This window comes from Elgaria multicarinata, chromosome 9 (genome assembly GCF_023053635.1).
Source record: "Elgaria multicarinata webbii isolate HBS135686 ecotype San Diego chromosome 9, rElgMul1.1.pri, whole genome shotgun sequence".
NCBI lineage: Eukaryota > Metazoa > Chordata > Lepidosauria > Squamata > Anguidae > Elgaria > Elgaria multicarinata.
In genome coordinates, this window is record NC_086179.1 from 40754556 (window position 1) to 40769524 (window position 14969).

Genomic DNA, 14969 nt, shown 5'->3' on the forward strand with positions numbered 1-14969 from the left:
ACATCAGTTTGCCATAATAAAACAGGCATTGCTTACATGTTTCATTACAGACAGAAGATCCAAGAAGAATCACTACAAAGATAGACTCTAGACAGTACTTTCACCCTAATATTTATTAGCTAAAACCACATACCTCCTTAGAAAGTTCCTGGTCAAGATGTAGAAGGTCATTCTTTTTATAATACCCAAATAGCCTTAACTTGGTGACATCACCACATGTGGGCATTATCACCTACGGCAACTAAATACTACTGTCACCCTCCGTTAGATTATTGCATCAGCCCCAGGTGCGAGCTTTGGCTGGCTTGATATTTGTTTTTTTAATGGATTAATTTTCTCACTACTGAAGAACCACATTGCGGTGTTGCCCACCCAATAAACATTATTGGATTTTCACTTGGCTTGGCTCAGTTTGAATATGTGCTGGCTGAGTACCAGGTGGAGATTTAATTGGACTTCTCCATCCTCCCTGCTGCAAGCTGATTTCCAAACACGTGAAGCCACAAGTATATGTTGCTCTGTGATAGGAGATCACCAGAGATGGACAATTGACACCAGACCAGTGGTGCTCAGCCATGGCTTTGAAGACACAAGCGGCCCACAAAGAGTTCAATGGGGCTGCCAAGGATTGTAGGATGAACTAGAGGATGGGGAAAGCATATGCAGTAGAGAAACTGGAGATGAGTGAGAGAAGCGTAAAGGGCTCAGGGCACTGATTAGTCCATATTTTATTATGTTTATATTCTGCCTTTCCTCCAGCAAGCTCAAGGCAGCACTTGTTACATTTCTAGTGGGAGGTCATGGTTCTATTCAATGTGTATTGTGTCCTTTTGTCTTTTGAAGATTCAGGTAAGCCACTCTTTGGCCCTGAGTAGGGTGCTGTGAGGTGTTTGAAGCAGGTCTCCAGCAGCCAGTCTTCAGCATCTAAGCTTCAACTAGCCAGTCTACAGCGCAGGGGGTCAAATCTGCCCCTCCTGGAATTCCAATCTGGTCCCCTGGGACCACATTCCCTTTCCTTGACCCCACCAATGATGGTGTCCTGACTTTTGTTCAGGTTTCTCCACATTTTAAAATGTTGACATACCCCTCCCAAGGTTCATTTACTGGCAGCAAGAGCTTTGAACTAGGATATGCAGGTATTTTTTGATCCTGCCTCTTGTCCCCACCCCCATTGCCTCCCCCACCCTGGCCATTGGAATGCAGCCCCTGAAAGCTTCTCTGAAATGGACCGCAATACCTGACAGTGTGCCTCACCCAGCATGAACCTACTCATATACTACCTTCATCAAATAATGCCCTCCAGGTGCCTCCTCTGAGGGAAGCTCAGAAGGTGGCAACAAAGGAGGTGGTGTGTGTGTGTGTGTGTGTGTGTTTCCCCCCCCCCCAATTATGGAATGATTTCCCCATGAGGCCCACTTGGTGCCAACATTGTTAGCTTTTTGGCGCCTGGTTAAGACCTACTTCTTATCTCAGGTATTTAGCATCACATGATGAAGTTTTTAATCTGGTCCTGGATTTTGTTATTTTGATTGTTTAAAATTGTTTAGATATATGTGTCTCTTGTGTGTGTGTGTTGTCCGTAAATGGTTTTATATTAGGCATAACGTAGTTTTAAGGGGTTTTAATCTTTGTAAACTGTGCAGAAAACTCTGACTATGGGGCAGAATAGAAATGGAATAGAATGGGGCTGAAAGAGGTTCTGCATCCCAGTTATAGGGCAAGGGTACCCTCTAGGTTGGAGTGGAGGCCTGTCAACCCCACAGCCTGAAGATGGGCATCTGAACTTCCAAACGAATGGAGAGACATCAGCCCCTACAAAGTTCTTCCTTCTAGGCCGTCCAGCAGTCTGAGCAACTCATCACATCAATTAACAACATGGATTCTTTTGTTACAGGTCCCACTTGTCTGTCCAATCTGGTATTTGATCTCTACCTGTCAATGACTACATCTCCTGTCTCTGGGCATTTCCCATTTGCCTGATCCAGTCTCTGACCTCCAGCTCTTTCCTGACCAAGCCTCCAGCTTCTGGCACAAGTGACCATTGCCTTACCTGTGTCAGACCCAGACTTCATGGCAGCCTGTTGCAAGCTAGGCCCCAGCCCTGACACCATGACTCATTCCCTTTGCAGAAAGAATAAAGGCTTGTTCACTTGTTAAACTGCTTTTCCCATCCAGGTCAAAATATACATTGGGAAGATATAATTTATTTACATATACACAACATTTGATTCAAAATCAGGTGTTACCTATCAGCCAAGGGTTCTGGATTGTTCCTAAAAAGTTAATCTGGTGCACTGCAATTATAAAAAGAGGAACTTATGAACTAGGGCAGGGGCAGGCAACCAAGAATGTCTACCACCCACCCACCCCACCCTGCTTTCTGCAGGCTGAATTATGAGAAAGGGAGAGGAGCCAGGCACCCCAACATCGACACACTCTGATGGCAAAGGGCTGCTCTGATGGCAAAGGGCTCCCCTGTATGGGGACTGCATAGTCAACTCATCGGGGCTGCATAGCCAAACCTTTGTCCACTGTTAATTTGGAAACAGAAGCTCAACTTTGGGCCTTTCAGTAAATCCTTAACTTTCCTTCTAAACCTGGCGTGTGTGTTCCTTAGCTCCACCTCTATAAAATCCCAGGATTTCACAACCTGATCAACCGGGAAATTTATTTATTTATTTATTTAAAACATTTATATCCCGCCCTTTATCAATAAGATCTCAGCGTACAGATAAAAGCATACAATATAAAACAGCAAATATACACAGCTAAAAACAAATTAAACCATGAGGAAAGGAAAGGAACCTCTTGTGCAAGCACTGAGTCATTACTGACTCTTGGAGGGACTCCAGCTTTCGCTGATGTTTTCTTGGCAGGCTTTATATAGTGGGGTGGTTTGCCGTTGCCTTCCCCGGCCATTATTCCCTTTCCCCCAGCTAACTGGGTACTCATTTTACCGACCTCGGGAGGATGGAAGGCTGAGTCGACCTGAGCTGCCTGCCTGAAACCAGCTTCTGCTGGGATCGAACTCAGGCCGTGGGGAGAGTTTCGGCTGCAGAAACTGCTGCTTTACCGCTCTGCGCCACACTTAAAAGCAGTAAAGCTATTAAAACAGTTAAAACAATGTACCAGCTTAGTGAATTCAACCATTAAAAGCTTTGTTTGGGTAACAAGCCTATCACTGGGGCTGCACCCCCTAACATAACTTGGTTCCAGGCAGAGCTCCTCCCACTGGGAAGAGTATGCAGGGTAGGCGAAGCTGTTCAGCCCAGCAGCGCTTCTCCTTCACCTTCCCCACACGGGAAAGATGAAGAACAAGCAAAGGCTACCTGTCTGGCACTTGCAGGAGCTATGCAAGTACCAGATGACCAAGCTGCCCTGCTCTTCTCCCAAGCACTAGATGGGTACCAAGCTCCGCTCTTCTGGTTGTCTATGATCAGGGATAAGGGGATTCCCCTGCACGCCACTCACCACCACCCCCATTGGGACTGGAGATAATGAGGGGGTTCCTCTGCCCTGTCTCCTCCCCAATCTCCCAACAGCCTCCAGGCTAGGAGAAAGAGCTAGGGGAGGGTTGCAGAGCTTGAGGAAAGGAGGGAGCAAGGCCCACTGAAGAAGCCAAAGCTTCTGCAGGCTGGATGAGCAGCCTCCATAGGCCAGAGGATGTCCTTCCCTAAACCAGGAGATAGGAAACAGAATGGAAGGAGGGTGGGGAGGAATACAAAGGTAGAGTTAGTGAGTGTGTGGCAATGTAATTGCATAAATCCATGATGCACTCGTACCTTGAAACCTGTGTGAAGTTATAGTGGTCCCATTTCAAAAGAATGTAGCAGATTAATGTTTACTTACTACTTCCAGATATTTTTGAGCGAACTCACCAGTTTCTGAAACCCCTTATTCATACTGCTATGAATTTGGGCTGTGTCTAGTTAACATGAAGGGGCCCAATTGCTATGGTTTTACCTGACAAGTTGAATAGGTGATCAAGGAGGTAACAAAAAGCCCTTAATCATCCATAATGTGAGCCAGTGTGGCATAGTGGTTAGAGTGTTGGACTGGGAGTCGGGAGATCTGAGTTCTAGTCCCCACTCGGCCTGGAAGCTCACTGGGTGACTCTCAGCCAGTCAAAGACTCTCAGCTCAACCTACCTCACAGGGTTGTTGTTTTGCAGATAAAATGGAGCGGAGGAGGATTATGTATACTGTCTTGGGTTCCTTGGAGGAAAAAGGGTGGGATACAAATGTGATAAATAAAAATATCATATCATATAATGGCCTGTAAAAGTTTCCCTCTTGCCTTCATAATGTCATAGGATGGATGGGTGGGGAGGGAGCAAGGATACAGAGAAGGCTAGAAGTAGCAGCGGTTTTAAACTGGGGAGAGGTAATGTGAAGGGAGGTTGTGGGCTCTCCCATACTAGAGGCATTCAAGAGGCAGCTGGACAAGCATCTGTCAGGGATGCTCTAGGGTGGATTCCTGCATTGAGCAGGGGGTTGGACTCGATGGCCTTGTAGGCCCCTTCCAACTCTGCTATTCTATGATTCTATGAATAAAAGCAACAATGCAGGATGCAACTGTCTGTAAGATCCAGGCTATAACCTTCACTAAAGATGGTAAAAGAGATTCTGAATATAAAGAACTGTAAGTCTGTTATTTGGTATGCCAAAATGAAACTACATCATGAAAGCGCCACTTAATTGAAGCAATTAACCTTTTTTCCTGTAAGGCATGCTTTTACCCAACTTAGATTCCAACTGATGCCTGCTGAATATCTAGCGAGCAGATTTTCTAAAAACCCAGCAAAAGATGGATTCTGTGTATGTGGAGCAGGTCAAATTGAAGATGTGGTGCACTGTATTTTATATTGTCCTCGGTATAATTCCCCTAGGGTCTAGTTTCTCCCCCCTTTCCGGACTTCATTAGAAGGCCTAAAAGATGACCTTAAGATCAGATGGCTGCTGGTAGGACACAGACAAACTCGCCAGCTACAGAATAGCTCTGTTTGCACTAGCTGCAACAAAGGTAAGAGGGGCCTCTCTAAACAATATTCAGTGGCAAAAGGTAAAGGTAAAAGCTTTTAATTTAAACAAATTCTTAAAATCTTTATTACTTGTATTTTTAGGGCCTTACCAGTGCCCCACAGTATTAATTGTCAATGTTTTACAAATACGTTTTCATCTATCTATCTATCTATCTCTCTATCTATCTCTCTATCTATCTCTCTATCTATCTATCTATCTATTTGCAATGGTCATTGTCTAGAAACAATAAAATGTGAACAAACAAATAAACGCAGCCCAGGGAGCTGGGGTGGGGGGGCACATCGTAACTTCGGAGGATCTGATTCAGGTTTAGCTGCCTCTCTTTAAAGTGTCTTCCTGCTTCCAATAAGTGCTGCTTATATTTTTGAAGACAGATAGATATTAAAAAGTTGTCACGATGAATCTCCAGTACTCTCTCATCCAAAGGAAATTAAATCCGGTAGGGTTACCCCTGTTCTTCCTGCTGTTCTAAGAAATGGGAAGCTCTTAATATTTCAAAGCATTTTTACATCTAATATTCCAAAAGAAGAACACACACTTTTCAATGAAATTATTCTGAGAACATTGTATGAATAGCACAACGTGCAAGGCTTCTTGGTTTTGCCCTGTGACTGCGCAATCAAAGCACAATCCTGTCAGCATATGCATGTCCTGTGAGCTTAATTAGCTGGAGTTCCTATTTTGCTTTGGTGTTACAATACTTGGGTTCAACATCAGCAGATCGTCTCATGTGGCTATTGCATGTAATTCAGCATGCAACACAATTAAACAAATGAAGGCCTATTTAACCACACACACACACACACAGGCAACTTATTTTTAACGCTTTCCCAAGAATATACATATCAGCTGTTCCTAGTGAAACAAGATGAAGGCTTTTGAGTAATGCTGTAGCCACTGTAGACAAATTTGAAATCCTGCTCATGTTAATAAAATTTGGCCCATTAGAAGGTACCATAGTATTACTGATCCCAAACTTCTTGAGTTTAGCAACCCGCATTGGGAAAGCAGTGTGCTTTCAGATATCAATAGCATAGTAATGGGTACTGGAATATAAATAGTTTTTTTATATATAGGTAGGATTGGCCATCAAACACTATACATGAGTTTTGGCAAACTGGTGTTTGTTTTTTTGTAATGTAACCTCGAAGATATTCTGAATAAGGAAGTCTCATTACCAAACGCTGGAAAGCTTGGTATTGTACTGCATTTGATCTCATTCAAGTAACATTAGCTTTCTAATTAAATCTGTGTTGATCTGCTAAATGTTAATTTCATAATCTCCCATACCTAGCATTATGCCCAGTGGAGGCTGGTGTCTCCAATATCGGTGGGGCTGTGAATCCACTCTGGGTTTTAGTCATAACCAGCTAGAACGCTAAAGGAGCTATCCAAGGTGTTGAAATCAGAGCCGCCACCCACCCACCCCCCTCACATCCCAGCATTGCCTTTGTCAAACTCAAGAGCATGTTTAAAAAACAAACGAACAAACAAAAACAGAAAGCAACCAGTTGGGCAAAAATTGGGCTAAAGCTAGGGAGCTAGGAGGGCAATAGGGCTGCTGCAGCCATTTTATGAGCTTCTTGGTCATTTCTTTTCTCAGCTAGAGAATACGAATGGTGAAACACCATTCCTCATATGGATGGTATTTCATAGCCCCAATATTGCTCTGTTCTTTTCGTGTTCTCTAAAAACTTAACAGCTGCTACATAGAAAGGGTCTACAAAACAAAGAGAAAGCAGAGTCTGTGAAATCGTACCTTTTAAAGTTAAGGTTGACGTGTATTGAAAATACACTGTGAAAGCTTTCAAGTTAAGCAGATCTCTTCAATGGAGGAAAAAATCAAGCGAAAAATATTGTGTTTCTTTGGATGGGAGGGTGTTCAGCTCTACTCTTCCTTGTTTGTAGATTATTTAGAAATGTTTAGAGACTTACTTAGGTTAGGCCTAGGCCAGTTGCTAGGGTACCAAATTTCCTTTGATTTCAGTCTAGCACTTTAATAAAATTACAATAAATTTAACACTGCCCCATATCCCTACAGAATACATTGAAATATAGCAACAGCTGAACCACTGTTATTTTCATAGTGGAAGACATGTTTGAACTAGTGTCTCCCGAGATCAGAGTCCAACACTACCAACTATACCAATCTGGCTTTAAAGATGTCTACCATATACCAAACCATATAACCATATACCAAAGCACCATAATTCAAGACACCCCCACACTCCAGCCCTCTGGATCGATGCAAAGGGCCATTGGGGTGGATGTTGCTGCTGCAAAGGTATGACACATTTATGGCCTCAACATTTGGCTGCAACACAGCTACAATCCATCCGATGTTTAGCTAGGGTGACCATATGTAAAGGGGGACAGGGCTCCTGTATCTAACAGTTGTATAGAAAACGGAATTTTAGCAGGTGCCATTTGTATGCATGCAGCACCTGCTGAAATCCCTTCTTTATCACAACAGTTAAAGCTGCAGGAGCCCTGCCCTCTTTTATATCTGGTCAAGAGGGTAGGGCTCCTGTAGCTTTAACTGTTGTGATGAAGAGGGCATTTCACCAGGCACTGCATGCATACAAATGACACCTGCTAAAATTCAGTTTTCTATACAACTGTTAAAGATAATAGGACTCCTGTCCTCCTTTTCATATGGTCACCCTAGTTAAGCATTCCACAGTATAACCCTGGTTTGGCTCCTTGAATTTCGTGTCAACAGTTCTAATCCTTTAATTCTCCAAATGGATTTTATTGCTAACTTGTATCATCGCTGGCTAGGCCAGCCCCCAAAACATGAATCATCTGTTACCGTCCCCATATCTAATCAACTTATTTATTTACAATATTTATCTACCGCTCCTATCTAAAATAGATTCCGGAACGGTGCACATAGAAATAAAACAGTAAAAAGAAAGATTAAAAACAGCAAAATAAAATCAATTTAAAACTAAGGACCAATAAAAACAGTGGCTGGTCAGTTGAGGAAGTCTTCCTGGAATAGTGTTATTTTCAGGAGGCAAAGGAAGCAGCCTAGTCTTGGTACCTGCCAGATATCCAAAGTGAAGGGGCCACCACACTAAAGGCTCTTCTCCTGGTGGTCTCCAATCAAGCCAAAGGTCCATGTGAAACCACCAGGAGCATGCCCTCCAATGATCTCAGTGACCAGACAGGTTGATAAGGGAGAAGGCGCTCTCTCAGGTATTCTAGTCCCAACTTGACCTACACCTGTATAGTAACGCCAGCCTGTTTTTGCAAAGTGCCCTTTCTTACTCTATAGTGCTTCCTGTTTCCATTACCTGCCCATTCACAGGTGTTTCACCTAGGCAACAAGTCAAAACAAGCAAGCTCTGAATAGAGGCTGTGGGGTTATTTGTTTTAATCTTTAGGGCAAAATCCCAAGCATTTTTAGAAATGCATAGGATTATGCCCTTAGTAGTTAAAAAAAAAGTTAAGGAGTACCTGAGTGCTTCAGTCAGTTCTTTGTCCAGTTGTTCTTGGTCTTGTAAGATGCAAGTCACTGAGGTAGTTGCTTTCCTCCAGGGCTTAGACTTTTGGCGTCATTGAAACTGTTCTGGGCTGGAGCACAAGAATAAATTGAAGTGCTGCCAGGATGCCAAAACCCTGTGATTTGTATGTGGGTGTAGGTAGCACTGACACAATAAAGGAGGAGACCAAAAAAGAAAAGAAAACCGTGGAAGGTTAAAGAAGATTCTGGCGTGTTTACATTTGGGATGGGCTGGTGTAGATATATCTGTACTACTTATCCCATCCTACAATAATACGGAAGCCATTTGTTTCACTTTTCTCTGGCTGTCCCTAGTCATACCTAAGATGCTGGCCAGAGGAAGGAATCAAGTTAAAGCAGCGCTGCCAGCCAAGCAAAATGGTAAAATGGGAGCAACCGTCATAAAGATGAAGCTGATTCACCCAGATGCAAAGAACGGTACACATGAACAAACATCTGGTGGGAGGTGTGATTTTCATTGAGAGCATAGCATGAGCAGGAAAGGATTAAAGAAACCTTCCCCCAGCATCATGCCCCCCCCACAAATCTACTTCCCACCCACCCCATACATACTCACAGTCCAATTTAACAAAAGAGAGGTCTGATCACAGATCTGCGTCTTCTTGTCCAGTTTGGCCTCATCTTATACGGCTGGAACTGCCTGATTTATCAAAGACTCTCTGCAGTCTCAAGCAGAGCTTCTTCTTAACATTATTATTATTATCATCATCCCATAGCTGAAGCTCTTTTATTTATTTCGCCTTTCCCCCTCCATTTTATCCTCATAACAACAACCTTGTGAGGTGTGGGTTAGGCTGAGAGTCTGGGACTGGCTCAAAGTCACCTAGTGAGTTTCCATGGCTGAGTGGGGACTAAACCTGGATCTCCCGAATCCCAAGAAGTGTGAACTTCCAGCCATGACCCCCTCTCCACAGTAACTACCATTATATAGGAAGCGGCAGCTTCTACCTCTGCGTGTGTTACATACACAGTAATCACTGAACAGCGGAACTTGCAAAAAGTTTTGGAGAGCAGTGGGCACACCCTCATGATGGGAGAAGAACTACTGAAAATTGCTTGGATCAGAAAGTCTCTTCGCTGAGCGACATTAAGCAGAGAGTGAGCACAGTGATTTGCATATGCTAATTTACCTGTATAGATACACATTTAGAAATAATTGTTTTCATTTAAACAGAAATACAGAACATATCAACATAGCATGGAAGGATGTGACCAGGGGACGGCCTATACGGCGATGGGTGGCCACCTCTGCGCTTTTGTTACTTCGGGATGGCGCCAGCGAATCCTGACGCAGCAGCAAAAGCACTCGGTTTCTGTTGCACCATTCTTGCCTTTTTTTTCACAGCTTCGCAAGAAAGCCTCAGGGTGGCTGCGAGGTGGCTGCTGCATCATATAATCAACCCAGCCCCACTGCGCACCCACCCTGAGGCTTTCCATGCAAATAGACAGGCCCCAGGTGACCTGAGTGCCTGCTTGTTCAGCCTGCTGTTGAGATGCTAATTGGTGAAGGACAACAGTTCTTATGGACCATTATCTTCAAACTGGAATTGGACAGGACACCCCTTCAAATAGCGGACGTTCCTCTGGCAGCACTGTCCTTCGTAAAAGAGGACACCTGAGCAGAGAGTCAAACTGCTCCACAGATTCTAACCAGTGGGTCAAGACTAGGGTGACCAGCTGTCAGGATTTCCCTGGATTTGTCCTGGTTTTTGTTCTTTCCATGGTGTCAGGGGGGATTTTCGATAATTTTCAATGATGTCCTGGAATGACACACCTTCCTCTTTAAGGCTGCCATTAGCATGGCAGGAGGGAGTGACATGCTTTCTTGAGGCACATCATTCCCCCACCCCGAGCTCCAATTGAGGTCTTAAAGGGGAAAGTGGGTCATTCGTGGACATTATAGAAAAGGCCCCAATTGGAGTGGATGGTGGTGGTGCAGAATGAAATCCTTTCCCCTCCTCCACTCCAATCGGGTTCTTTAAGGTGACGGGGGAATAACGTACTTTCTGCAGGACTCAGAAAGCTGCTTCCCTACACACAAACTAGGTGTCCTCTTTTTTGGTTTCCCAAATATGGTCACCCTAGTCAAGACAAAACTGAATGAAGAAGGGTGGCTAAATATGCTTTCAAGAAAGGGCAAATGAGGCTTGCAACAAAACGTTGTAGTTTAGAGTGTTCCTGTTCAGTGCTTCAGCCAGTCAATCAGCCATGTTCTTTTTCATGATACTCCATTACATTCCTCCTCCCACACAGTTTTACATGTGCGCACACACATATACCCCAAGGCCGGATCTACACTACTGCTTTAAAGCGCTTTATAACAGTTTTGAAAACAGTATGTGGAGTGTGTCCTGGGCCCAAACAACAGTCAAAGCTGTTATAAAGTATTTTAAAGTAGCAGTGTAGATCCTGCCCTGGTCAATCAGCACCTAATCCTCATTGGGCTGTTTTTGCCCCCACCCTTAGGATTCCTTTCCCCCTAAAGATTTTTTGTACTTCTGCAAGTCTACTGGTACTTTTCTCTTATGCATGCATGCTGCCAATTTGACTACAAAAGCAATGACATTCATGCCTGAACACTGGAAATAAACGCTTTCAAGGAAGGGTAATTATTATTATTATTATTATTATTATTATTATTATTATTATTATTATTATTTGCTTTATATCCTGCTCTTCCTTGAGAGTGGGCAAGGGTAACTGTGGTGTGATGCCTTATAAAGACAGAAGAAGCCATATTGGAGAAGATCATTTAGCTCTGCATCTGCTTAGTTGAGCCTGCCCTAAAGGTAGTTTTGGTTGATTAGATAAGACCTTTTATTCCTTTTCTTCTTACTGGTAAACATAAGTGCCTGTGGTTAAAAATGCTAATCAAAATGTAAATGCTCAACCAGCTGTTCCATCCCACCAGCACAACATATTCGCTATGTTCGGTCAAGGGAGAGGGCTTTCTCTGTTGTGGCACCCCGACTGTGGAATGCCCTCCCTTTGGAGGGCGCCAACGCTGGTTTTATTCAGGCACCAAGTGAAAACATGGCTTTTTAACAAAGCTTTTAATGGTTGAATTCACTAAGTTGGCACATTGTTTTAACTGTTTTAATAGTTTTGCTGCTTTTAAATTATATATTGTTTTAACTTGGTTTATGGTTTGTTTTTAGCTGTAAATATTTGCTGTTTTATACTATATGCTTTTATCTGTACGCCACCCTGAGATCTTGTTGATATAGGGAGGAATATAAATGTTTTAAATAAATAAATTGTCCTGACCAAATCATAATTGTTGTAAACTGCACAGAGAGCTTCGGCTGTGGGGCGGTATATAAATGTAATAAATAAATAAATAAATAAATAAATATCTTTGCATTTTCTGTCATTCAGTTAATTACATAAGGTCAGTAGGAAGACTCTGGGTTGTATCAGATGTTAGTCTCATTTAAATTCCATTCATTTCAATGGATCTACTCTAGGTAGGATTAACATTGAATACAACATTATCTAAGCTCTTCCAACCCACTGACTTCCACTGGATTTGTAAGTTTGGTATATATGGCTAGGTCTCTCTCCCCCACCACCCCACTTCCCCATGCCTTCTGACTTAACCAAATCCAGAGCCACTCATTTTACAAGGCTTCGAGCAACTAAACGAACGATCTTCAAACAGCTTGGAAGGCACAAACCTTTTGGGATTAAATTCTAAAATAACAAGCCTTTGTATTCTCTTGGTTGCACTTGAAGATTTTATTAAGAGGGGGAAATGCACGACATTATCCAATCAGCATTTTCAGTCTAAAATAAATAGCAACTTGTGTCACCCACTGTTAGTTGGGCTGATGCCCTCTGAACATGTGATGGGATGCAGCCTTGACTGTGCACCACAGACCATAATTGAAACATGTGCACTACTTTCCAGCAACTTAATGCTAGAAGACACTTTAAAAAGGGACAAACGTGATTTTTGGAATCTGGGAACACACACTACCAGTTATATTTGCTGAAGCAGAGCAGTCCACTTCTTCCCATCAACTTTACTAAATGATTTGATGGCGTTTCATCTAAGCCTGCCTTTCCCAACCTAGTAACCTCCAGGTGGTTTGGACTGCAACCATCATTCGGGGTGCCGTGGGGTGCCAAAAAGCAATTCCCTCTTTCACCATTGCACTGCCTCTTTGACCCCTTCTTCCTTTGTTCTTATAAAACCATGTTTACACATGACCAATGCAAATAATATTCATGTGAGTGTAATGATGACACTTTGTGGGTGGGTTGAAACCAGAGCTCCTGTAAAGATTAAGTAACAGAAAGGCATGAAACTCCCCAGGTCAAATTACTGCCAGGGATATCATTTGCTGGGCAGCAAAACCTGGCAGATACCTACACTGGTAGACACAGGGGAGTAATTTACAAGCCACATTTCTTAAGGGGTCACAAGTTCTGACTCGCATCTCTCATATCCTGGCTCTGTGAATTATTAGTAAAGAAGTGGGCTGCTTGTGGGTTTTGGATAGGGCTGATTTGGGTACAAAATGGATTAACCCCACGGCTCAATTCAGACATAAAACAACCAATCGTGGTTTGAAGCCCCCTCTGCAATCCCTTCTTCCTCCCTAGGCTTTTGCTAACATTGTGTGCTGCAATGTCAGGATCAACAAACTATGACAAGCCCCTTTGCCCCTCCAAGCCGCAATTTTGAAGAAGTTTGCACATCATGATTTGGAAACAAGGCACTAACTACAGTTTACCAACAATGCTTAGCAAAATCAAAGAAAGGGAAGGAAGAAACTCATGCCCGAGAATGAAGGAGGGAGTGTGAGAACCTGCAACAGCACTCCCGACGGCCAAACTATAGGTTTGTATTCCATCTGAATTGAACCTGAGTTATCAGATAACAGAAAACCAGGCATGGCAGCCACCTCTCTGTTAGGTAGAGAAGAAAAAGTGGTTGCCCACTGATACATACAAACAAAACAGGTCACCTGTTGTACTATGTTCACTGCAGTGCAGAAACTTTATAACTAGGTACCCCCACTCATTTTAATAGAATGCTTGCATATTTTGCTTGGAGTACTTGCATTGAAATTGAGGATGCTCCATGACTGCAACAGAAGACTGGGAGATCCTACAGTCAAGTCTTGTTGACTCGGGACCATACTATCTATCAGCCACCATCTGTTCAGCGGAAGCAGCTGGCAGGATTGGGTATTATTTCTTACATTTTAAATTTTATTTACTCCATTTTATACCTCCCAATAGCCAAAGCTCTCTAGGATCAGGAGCCTTTCCCCTCTTACCCATGGCAAAAAGCAATAATCCAATGGCAGCATGACAGCAGGGCTTTATGGAGAACCAAACCCACAGAGAGCTTTGAAAAGCAGTGCTTAGTCTCAAGAATTAGAAGTACTGGAGCTCAGAGTTGCCTTGAAGTCACGCTCTCTAACCAGGAAGGTCTCCTCATAAAACCCTGATAGGAGAGATCTGGGTTGGGATTACACAATGACATGATAGAAAGCACACCCTGACAATTTACTTCAGCGTCAAGGTTCTGTCACAGAATATGTCAAAATAGCGATTTGAATTATAACACCCTTGGATCAAGTTAAGCAATGTAGGAAAACTTCCTGAAATTACTGTTGTCTGCCTTTGGTCTTTCTCTTTAGCTGAACAAGCCCAACACATTAGAGTACGCCCTGCTAAATGAAAAAAAGGGGGCTTTTACTTTGTCCTTCCTCCCGCATGCTCTCTGCTGCCCACATCTACACATCATGGGAAGTGGTGGAACAGAGCAAACATTTGCTTGCTTATTGTAACAGGAGGTGCAAGCAGTAACGCTCTAGGCTTATCACGGTCGAGGAACTATCCGGACTTCTAGCCAAATGCTTTCCTCTATCTGTCTTCTTTTGCCATCCTCTGGAGTTGCATGCCCGTATAGCAAGGTGTGAACTGCCCAATGCATTTGTTTATGCTTCTTTGCTACCCCCTTCCACCTGTTTGCTGCTTTCCACTCCAATATTCTATTTCATCCACCTTATTGGTCCCTCCTTTCCTCAATTCCTCTCACTGTTTTTTGCTTGGGCCTCCAATTCCTCTACCTATACTTTCTGCCAATCGATCTATTCATGGATATACCTCCACCATCTTGTCATGAGAAGCGGCATGCCAGGGTGCCTATTCAGGAGCAGATCCATTACCAGGAAGGGCTCTGATCAACAAGCCAGGCCTGTTACAGCCGGCTATGGTCCAGCAAGAGGGTGCAGTGTTCAGACATACTAGCTGGCTGCAGAAAGCTCCATTGTGGGGTTTGGGGATTGTTTGTTTGGGTTTTCTTGTTGCAAGTAGTGGGAGAAAGCATCTAAGAGAAAGCATTGAAATTGGAAGCAGTTTGTTTACTTACTAATACATTT

General features: G+C 43.3%; 1 protein-coding gene across 1 annotated transcript in view; it reads right to left on the reverse strand.

Annotated features, from left to right (window-relative positions):
* LOC134404095 (solute carrier family 23 member 1-like) overlaps positions 1–8638 on the reverse strand; it is a 58685-nt gene extending 50047 nt beyond the window's left edge. The window contains exon 1 of the mRNA XM_063134671.1: positions 8505–8638. The gene's annotated coding sequence lies outside the window, so the exon portion shown is untranslated. The remainder of the gene's footprint in view (positions 1–8504) is intronic.
* Between the last annotated feature and the right edge of the window lie 6331 nt (positions 8639–14969).